Genomic DNA, 10,710 nt, shown 5'->3' with positions numbered 1-10,710 from the left:
ACTCTCGTAGGACTACTAAGCTAAAATTCACATTTACCATACTAAACCGTGCCATTTAACTTCGATTAATCAATCCATAATATATACAATGGAGTCTCTAACGATTCAACTTAAATTACAAGCCAGAGTATCCAAACCTATACAAATACATGCGAAGTTACTAATACAGAGGAGTTTAAACAAAAAAAAAAAAGCTAAACTAGCTCAACTCTTTTCCAAAAATTCACGTTCCCAAAATTCGTCCCTTGTAAGGAAAACAAAGGCAACAGGGTGAGCTTTCGCCCAATGAGGTACCAAAAGGTCACGCAGTCAAGAATCACACAATTAAAACTTTAATCGATCAAATATAAGCATCAAATAAAGATATAAATAAACACCACAGTTTAAACAGAGTAATTCAAGTAAAAGGATACGGATGGCTCTCAAAAGCCAATTTTCCCTTTTGCATTACTTGATCCAAACCCATTAACCCTCCGTCAACATTTAAAGAAGCAACTATGACCGTAGATCCCCACTTTACACCAATTTTCGTCCACCAAACATACCCCTTACCGGGCCCGAACACCAAGAAGAAATAGTAGTGGTAATACTCGAGTATACCAAATATCAGAAGGTTTCAGTATTCAGTGAATCAGTAACAGTTTCCTCATGGTTCGTCAATCTACCTCGACCAAGCCCTTGCTAGCTCGATTCGATTAACTATCAATGAGGTTTGAGCTCAAATTTCACAGTAAGGTCGTTGGATACTAGCCTTCAAACGACATCAACTCATGCACAAGTAACAGATCCAAATTTGCACAGTAAACTAGTCAAACAGTCAAGAGAAACGAGTGTGATAAAGTACACCCTCGTCTCGGCCAGAATAAATGAAAGTCACAGTCATTCAAGTCATAAATTTCAAGCACAAGTAAATCAGTTAAGCAACAAGTTATGCGAGTGGTACACTCACCAGTTCAAGCAAAAATATCATCAAAAGTTTCCTTCCGGATAATGCCCTTGATCACCGACAAACCCTAAGAATAACCAAGAGAAAATATTATGGTTCAACCATCCAAAGTTTAGGTGAACCAAAGAAAATCCAAGTGACTACTAGTGCAAAGATGCAAATATGATTTTGGAGTGAAAAAAAACATTGGGATCCAAAAACAGGAATAACCAAAGAGTTTTTCATTTCGATTCATGGTTGGAAATTTCCAGCAGCAAAACAATGAAAAGAAACGAAGTAATGCACCTCTTTAGAGTAGGATATTCACTCCAACTCAACATACAATTGTTGATTAAGGTTTTAGCAAGTAAAGTCAGCGAGATTGTGTCCAAAAGATTTCCAAACTAAAGACTTTGAGATTAAAAGGTAGCAAGGTGCAAAACTGCCCTCCAAAACAGAATTTTTCGCAGCCATGAAACAAGTACAATCATGAGGTTTTTCACCTCCCAATCTTCGTAGTTTTCACTCAAATTCACGCACAAAAGGTTTAACCAATGTTTGGAACAAGTTTTGGCAAAAACCAATTATGAAAATGTTAGAAAACAACAAGGTAATAGATTTCGCTATCACTTGTCCAACAAGGGAAATTTCAGCCAGCAAATTGGGGAAAATACCAATGAAAATCCTTCCATTTCAACCAAAATTCAACACATAAGTAAAGCTTATAGGTATAGCAAGCATCTTAAGCAAGTTTATCACAAAATCAACCCAAACTTAAAGGAAACAAGCTGTCCCAAAATTTGGACAACACCTCCCCTTATTTTCTTTACTTTTCTATCCAAACTCAACACCAAATTTCATCTCAAATCAACCTCAACCACAACCACAAGTCATAAGCTATAACATACACTTGATTAAGGCCACAAAACCATCCAAATATAGCAAATTTATAGCTCAAAACCAACCATAACCAAGCTGATTTTTGTAAACCCTAAGCTGAAATTTTCACATACAAGCTGGAATTTTCCTTAAGCAAGCTAAACTAACATATAAACACTAGATATTTCACATGGAAAAGCTATCAAATCATGGCCAACCTTAAGCATCATATAAGGGCTGAAATTTCACCATTAAAGCTGAAAATTTCCAAATCTCCACTTCAAATAACAAAATTTCTCATAAAACTACCAATATTCAACTCTAAACCACTAGTATGCAAGTATTAGAAGTAAATAGAAGTTTCTTGCCACAGATACCTTAAAACCCCAAGAAAGATGGAAACTTAGTGCTTCTTTCTCCAAAATCTCTCCACTCAAGCCTTTAATCTTCCTTAGTTATCACTTTCTATGAAGTAGTTTGCAAGATTGTTGGTTAAAACTCAAGATTTAAGCAAAAATTTGAGGTTTAAAATGAAGTTTTCTCTCCCTTTCTTCCCTCAAGAGGTTCGGCCAAAGCAAGGTGAAAAATAAGTAAATTTTGGTTAAATTTTGTTTTTATTAAAGAGGTAAGAAAGTCTTTGGTCAAGATCAAAGATCCAAGAATTTTGTGACAAGTGTTTAGCCAAGATTAATGCTCATCTTGTTGTCTTTCAATAGCTGAACTATTTAACTATCGTCTAATTATCCCTTAACACCTTATAAAATAATATTCCTTTATGCAAAATTCCTACTAATCTTCAAAAATTTATCGCACTTACCACATTAGCGGGTCCCACTTCCATAATACGTTTCAAACTTAATATGAACTAACTTATACAAGGAAAATAATTTAAAACTGGACTCGCTTATAAAAATATCTAGAAAATTAAGGTAATAAAAACAAAGAAAATGTATTCGAAGAAATAAAATAAAAAAATATAAACTAAGGAAATTTTTCGGGTCCTCACAGGGTTTCATACTTGGTATCTTAAACTTGACTGGCAAAGGGTAGTTCTCGATGTCCGATACGAAAGGAGAGAAAGAATACCTGTCCTCCTTCGAGTCTAACAGTAGGTCCAATTCATCCTGTATAGGATACTCTTCTCTCCTCAGAGAGTTCTCCCTCCGAGGGATCCCCTGAAAAGACTCAAAGTGATCTGTTCGGGAGTTCTTATGAGAAGGCTACAGGATGTCCATCTGGTCATGAGTAGAACCCTTTCCTACTCATTTCCATCGGGGGTGAGGGCTCTCTAGCCCGAACTCCGACAGTTCTATTCCATCCTCCTTCTGGGCTTTGGGCCCCTGGTCGTGACGGTCTCCAGTCTAGCCCTTTAGGTAGTTCATGATTGCTTCGAAGATAGGCAAATTCTCTGCCACTGCTTCCACCAACTGTTCGGGCAGGATTCACGAGAGTTTCGTCTCCTTCTCACCATGAGTTGGTCCCTGGTAGGGATTTTAGGGATTGCTTCGCTTGTTCCCTTTAGATTCCTCAGCATTCTTCTGACATCGTGTCCTCGGCATGTTTTGCAAAGAAATAATAGAGTTCCCACAAACGGCGCCAATTGATACGGGGGCCAAGAGCACGATCCAAACTGAGCACCAAGACCGGTTCCGAACTGTCCTGCAAAGGGATGAACAGCGGGACTAGCTCTCCGTTTTTACTCTGACGGTCAAGTTAGACAGAGTTTCTGAGAAGTCATAGGAAGCGGTTGTGCTGTATAGTGCCATAGATGTGACGACCCCACCTCTTCCTAGGGCGTATCCCAGGGTTTAGTGGCCCACCTGTCCAGCTCCAATCAGGAATCGCTCACTCACTTCAAGACAACAAGTTATAACTTCAAAAGGAAATAAAACAACAATTTCAAACTTAGAATGTACATTTATGCTCAAGTCTATCCCGAATGTTCATACATTTTTAAATGTAACAAAAGATTTAAATTCCAGATAACTTTCAACTCTAATCGAGCGCTAGCGCGAGTACAATCACAAAAGTCAAAAACTAGACGACGCCAACTTGTACCAACCTCACGCCCACGCTCGTACCCCCTGTAAGGAAAACAAAACTAATAGGGTAAGCTAAAACTCCGTGAGGTTCCAAAACTTCATGCAAACCCAAGTAGCGAATTGACCACTATATAAAACTTGAAATATCAAAGTAGCAAGCATAAGAGTTCATAAAAGTGAGCAATAACACTTCAAATAACAAATCATTAGATATCCAACATTTCCAGGTAAAAGGATACAGTAGCTCTTGCGAGTTAATTCCGCCATAACTTCACCAAGTAGTAGTTGACACTACGTCAACTTTCAAGTAGAGTAATCAGTCCAGTAGCGCACCACTTAACTCCAATCTCCGTCCATCATTCAAACCTCCTACCGGCTCTAAACTCCAATATAACAGTGGTCGTAATACTCGAGCATACCAATTAGTCGAGAAGATAACACTCCACTCGACAAAGCAGTAGACCCAGGGCTTGTTATCTTATCGGCCAGCCCCTTGACGGCTTGACTCGATTAACTAGCCATAGGGTTTTTGGAATTCCAAACAGTATCCAAGTCATACACATAGAGATATTAAGGCAATTGTAACCAGTGCACAGTAATAAGTCACATTAGGGCAAGTGCGATAAAATACACCATTGCCCTACCAAACAAGTTAAGTACCATCCAATCATATTAATAAATCAATTCATTCAAGTAATAAGTTCAAACACGCACTTGGTAACACTCACCAATGATTTACTGCTTTCTAAAACCAAGCTCAGGTTCAACTCCCTGGCTAGAGTCAAGACTTGCGATAAAATATCGTGTAATAACTTACAATCAATTAGGGTTTCAAAATATAGGAGCTTTATTTAAAGAAAACCAAGTAAATAGAACTCATTTAAGTAGTACTCATAATACTTATTAAACCATAGAAAATTCTTGCTCGCTCTTTTGGTTTCGATAAAGAAGCGATTAAAACTTTTAAGTTCGCAACTTGGTATAAGAAACTAAAAAATCTTGTTTAAAATGGTCGCTACTTCCTCCTTATAAAATATATAAGTTTTGACAAAATTTCATCTTATATATCACTACTAAGGGAAACTCATATACCCTAAGCGACTAGCGAGAAATCGAGAAAATAGACTGCAACTAACGTTGGACTAGTGTGGTAACATCATGCATTCATTATAATCAAACAAATCATATAAAACATAATAAAAGCAAGTAAACACATAAATCACATAGAGCACATAGCACATAAGCATGGTATTTAGATGCAAAATCCTAAAAAAATGAGTAAACATGAAAGCACACAAGCATGCAAGCACACAAAATAAAAGTGAATAGACCTAACTATTACATTTGGGGGACCCTAACTACAATCTAAAGAGGTAAAGAATGAAATAAAATAAAATAATAACCTAACTATTACAATTTGACATTTAATTGCCTCTCAAATGATCAAAAATTAAATAGTCAATGTACCAATTTAATTGACAAATAAAAGAAATAATATGTAAAGAAATAGAAATAATCATGAAATTGAACAATTAAAACATTTAAATGAAAGTAAACAACCTATATTCAAAAATTTAAAACAAGCAAGGACCTAATTGAAAAAATTTAAAAAATTGAGGGGTCAAATTATTATTATTACAAATATTAGAGGTCCAAATTAAAATAAAATTAAGGACTCAAAACAAAGCCCACCACACCCAATGATAAAAAATTTACAAAAATAAATCAAATACCCCCTAAATGTTACCCAAATCCTTAAATCTTTCGATAAAACCCAAATCAAAATTATAAATCTATAAAAATTATTAAACCTTAAATTTCATCCTAAAATTCATAAATAATCTGTCCAAAAATCACATTAAATTATACCAAAGAAAATTAACATTTTAAGGGACAAGAATTGATTGATTTTTTCAATTTTTCGGGCCATAGTAGCATTAGATAAAAATTAAGGGGTTAAAGTGAAATTTTCAGAACTTTTGCATGCATCTTCGAAGAAGCTTTCTTCTTCCTGCTGGTTTTCTTCTTATTCATTGCTGGGTTTCATCATCAAGCGTATAAATCAGCCAATCAAACCCCAAGCTAGCAAAATGTGCAACTTACACCTTTTATTGCTAAAACCCAACATCAAAATTGCATAAACACAAAAAAAACAGCAACCAGGGAAACATCAAGAAGCAAAACATGATAAAAATCATGAAGCCAAACCAATAGCAAAAATATCCCAAGATTGATGTCCCACAGACTTGGATTCTCATGAAAAATCTTGCCAAAGCAACAAGGGAAGAAACTATGGTTACCTTACAACCCTGGGGCAGTAGAATGAACGTGGAAATCACCCCAAAGGTCACGCCAATCTGAAAATGAAGCTCAAGAGGGTTTGCTGCAGAGATTTCAGCGATGACGACCTCGTCACTTTGAGGCTCAATTTGAACAACTTAGAGCTGTTTTCTTCAAGAGATTTGTGAATGAAACTTCTTCTGTCTCCCAAGAAAGTGCAGAAGCCAAAAGATCCCTCAAAAAACCAAAATCGAAGCAAAAATTTGGCTCCGAAACAGGCTAGTTCGTCAGCCTGGTGACGGAAACTTCTGCTGCAACTTTTTTCATTTTTTTCTTACTCGATCTCCCCTCTCTTTTCTTTCTTTTCCTTCCTATTTTTCCTCTCTGATCCTCCCCGAATTCTCCCCAGGTTCTTCTTTTTCTGGTTTCCTCTTTTTCCTTTCTTTTCCTTTTCCCTCTCTTCCTCTCTTCCCTTTTCTCTCCTGCGTTCCCTCTCTTTCTTTCTTTCTTTCTTTCTTGTTTTCTTTTTTGATCTCTCTCCTTTCTCTCTATCTCTATGCCCTCTCTCTCTCTTTCTTGCTCTCCCAGGTTTTCTCCTCCTTTCCCTGGTTTTTCTTTTGCCTCCAGCTTTCCTTCTCCTCTTTTCTTTCTTCCTTTTTTCCTAGCTCTTATCCCTTGCTCGAAACCCTCTTTTCTTTCTCCTCTTCCTAGTTTCTCTCTTGTTTCTCTTGCTCTCCATAGTCTTTCCCTTTCTTACTCTCTTTCCCAGGTTCTCTTTTCTTGTTTTTCTTTTCCCTCTCCCTGCCTGAGGCTCTCTTTCTCCTCAACAGAACCCTTTTTCCTTTCTTTCTTTTCTTCCCTTTCTCCTACTACCCGAAGCTTCCTTCTGCCCCTTTTTTCTAGATTTTTCTCCTTTTGTTTCCAAATTTTTTTCCATCTTTCACCTGTCTTGCTGTGAGAACCCGTAATTTTTCCCATTTTCTAGGTTTTATTATCTTTCATGGCTTGTTTTCTGCATTTTCGTGATTAGGAAAAATTCTAGATACTTTTAAGGAGCAGATATAGTTTTTAGATGATTTTTCTAGTATCGAATAGGTTTTGAGAAATTAAGAGTGTATACCGGACGTGGGACCCATTAGTGCGAAAAGTTCGGAAAAAATTCGGCCAACTAGGTTAAGTTTTGGATACTGGAATTAATTTACCGGGTGTTAAGAGATAAGTAGAGGTTGCAATTTGGATTGGTGTGAGAGGAAACAAAGTGATAGGCTTGCATTAAATAGGGTGACAAGTGTCACCATTTGGTTGGATTGACTTGTATGACCACTATTCATTTTCTTACCAATTGACCAAATAAATCAAAAAAATACCAAAAATTCACCATTTTCTCCTTCATCTTGGCCGACCTCCTCAAGAAACAAAAGAAAGAAAACTCTTCAAGTTTTTGGCTTCAATCTTGCTCCAATCTACCAAATCAACCATTGAATCTTGGTTTTGCTCCATAGAAACACTTAAGGGAGTGATAGTGAGTTGTTTTGTGGAGTTGCTTGGAAAGCTAAGAGGACTAGTTGCTCTCTTTCTTGTCTTGTTAAGGTAAGTTGAGAAGGACCCCTCTCCTCCCTCTAATGATGCTTAAATCATGATTAGTGGTAGTATAAGATGCAATTTTATGGTTTATATCTTGATTTTTGGTTGAATTGGTGAAGTTTTGTAATTATTGGGGATTTTTCTGTTTTCATATGAATATGATTATGTGGTCATGTATGATGATTGGAAATGGTATTTAAGGAAGCTAGAAGGTGGAAAAAGTGGTTTATTTCAAGCAATTTCTGTTTTGGAAGAAAATTGAAAAGTTAGGGTTTTAATGTTCTACATTCTGCCCGGTTTTGTAGTACATAGTTAGAAGCCGAATTGGCCTTGGGTTAAAACATAAAAGTTGTAGGGAATGATATTTTAGAGGTTCCTGCAAAATTTCAGGTTTTTATATGAAAAATAGAGTCGCCACTTGGTATAGAGTTAGGGTGTACCAAGTCACCCAAAAAATGAAATTTTTAAAGAAAAAAGTAAGAAAACCCTTTTTAAACGACTCCTAGTCCACGTAAAACAAAGAAAAAGGTTCGGGAGTCACATTTGACGAAGGGGAAGGCAAGGATAAAAATCCAAGGCACCCCTTCGACCTAACCAAGGCTAGTTGCGTGATTTAACCCTTATTTTCCTATATTTTCTACCCAAAGTATGTATTGCAAATTGGATTTGACTAATGAATGAGAAATGCAATCCTAAATCTAAGAAATGTTTCTTATGAGGCTTTTGGTCCCATTCACACGAGTCGTGACGGCCAATAAGGAAAGTCCTCATAGAAAATCATGAATGATGCAAATGAGGACTCAAATGAGAGTGTAAGTGTGCAAAGTGTAGAAAAAAGTGCATGTGTGCAATTTGAAAGTGTTTGTGTGCAAATGAATAAAAATATAAATGCTCGTGTGCAAGTGAATGAAAATAGTAAATATATAAGTAAAATAGGTGCAATGTGTGAAGTGAAAAGTAAAGAAAGTGAATAAGTGTGTGAATATGACATGTGGATTTAAAATATATAATTAGTGAGGAAAATAGTGAGAAAATGATATGAAAATGCATGAACTTAGAGGAATGCATCAGGTCGGGTACGGGAATGACCTCTAGTTTTTGTGATTTTAATTTTCCTTTGATTAGAAGGAAAAACTAGCGTGCTAAGGCTATTTTGAAGCCACACTCGCTCGTTTCCCTTACCCAAGGGGGTCCTTCAGGCAAATGTACCCTAACTAGCATGAGATGCAAGACCTAAAGTGAGGGGAAAGGGGGTCGGGGGCCTGCAAAAAATGATAAAACTAAAAAGAATGCATGACATGTAATGAACATGCAAATATGTACTAACGAGGGGAAATCCCTAAGGGTCTAGCGTTGGACTAGCCCATTCTATGAATTCCGACTAGCGTTGGACTAGCGAAAACGTACATTCATCCATCACATTCATTTATAAATATAGAAAGCAAGTAGACATGCAAAATCACTTATAACACGTAGCACATAACACTTAGCATGCTCGACTAGATGCAATAGCTTAATAAAGCAAATTAAACACATAGCAAACCAAATAATACCCCAAAAGCAAATGAAACTATTACATGGGCTAACTAAAACAAATGGGGGAAGGGGGAAAAATGGACAAAGTGCTCTCCAATGCCCTATCTATTACAAGCCAAGAGGTGTACACATACCCCATAAATAAAATAAAAGAAAGACTTAAAAATGAAAGGAATTAAAGAAAACTTAAGAAAGCCAAGTAGACATGCAATTCTCATTTAGCACGTTGTATCACATAGGGAGAGGCAAAAAGGATAAAAGAAAGTTATACCTTCCCCCGCTTGTGAAGCTAATAAATGGAAAAGGTTCTAATTTGGGCTAAAACCATTAAACAAAGGATTAATGCACCAATTTAATAGTAAATCAAACAACATAAATTCTTCAAAAACAAAACATAGGGAACCACTAGTAGCTATAAAATTGAACCATTAAGTCCTTCAAATAATCAAACAAATCCATATTCAACAAATGGGATTCCAATTTGGAAGGAAAAGGAACTTTGAAGGATTAAATCGATTAATCTTTTCAATTGCTGGGGCCATAATAGAATAAGAAGGGACTTGAGGGGTCAAAGCGAAATTTGTGAAGATTATTTCATGCATGCAAATCAACATTCACGGCCAAAGCTTCTGCAATTCCATTTCTTTCTACAATTTCTGATATGCGTAAGTTGCAGCAATTCGGCATAGTGAACTATCACACATTTTTCAAGTAAAATCCAAGCAAACTATCACACATTTCTCTACTTTGCAAACATGAAACTTGTAAATTTACATTTCTTAAACTAAAGACACAGCCATGGTAATTCAAAAAGAAAACAGCAACAAGAAAAGAAATGGGTTATGGCCAAAAAAATCAAAAACTGCGGCAGAATTTCTTGAGTGAACTTTGCAGCTTGTTTTCATGTGGTTGGATCCTAAATAAACTCTATCAATGCCACAAATCCAATAACGGATGCAAGACTCTCACTCATGTTGTTCACTTTACTCAAACACAGCCATCTATTACCCGCAAAGATGTAAACAAATCATCCAAATACAAAGTGCAGCCAAGTAATGCAAGGATTAGTGGCTACTTCATTAGACCAGAAATTCACTTGAGAGTGTTGTTAGCAACACACAAGTGCACATGTTCACTCTCAACTTGGCCCATGAGGCTACTTCATACGGCAGAAAGAAATAAACAAACAACCTAGATGCCAAGCAATAAGGTGATCACTGCCGCAACAAGGATGAAGCAAAACCTGTTGTTCAAAACAATTTTGCTCAAGAAGGAAAATTCAGATTTTTAGATGTAAACACGCAGCTTTATTCAACAAATTTCGACCAAAACCATAACCTATAACTAAACAACGAGATATATAACTCAAACCAAATCAGCAAAACACATAAGCAAGACTGATGCAAAGCTGGGGACACATTTAAACACTTTCTTTGAGGAGGAACACAGCTGCAACCAAACCAA

Source organism: Coffea arabica, chromosome 6e (assembly GCF_036785885.1).
Source record: "Coffea arabica cultivar ET-39 chromosome 6e, Coffea Arabica ET-39 HiFi, whole genome shotgun sequence".
NCBI lineage: Eukaryota > Viridiplantae > Streptophyta > Magnoliopsida > Gentianales > Rubiaceae > Coffea > Coffea arabica.
The sequence above is the reverse complement of the archived record's forward strand: the minus strand, read 5'-3'. Positions refer to the sequence as shown.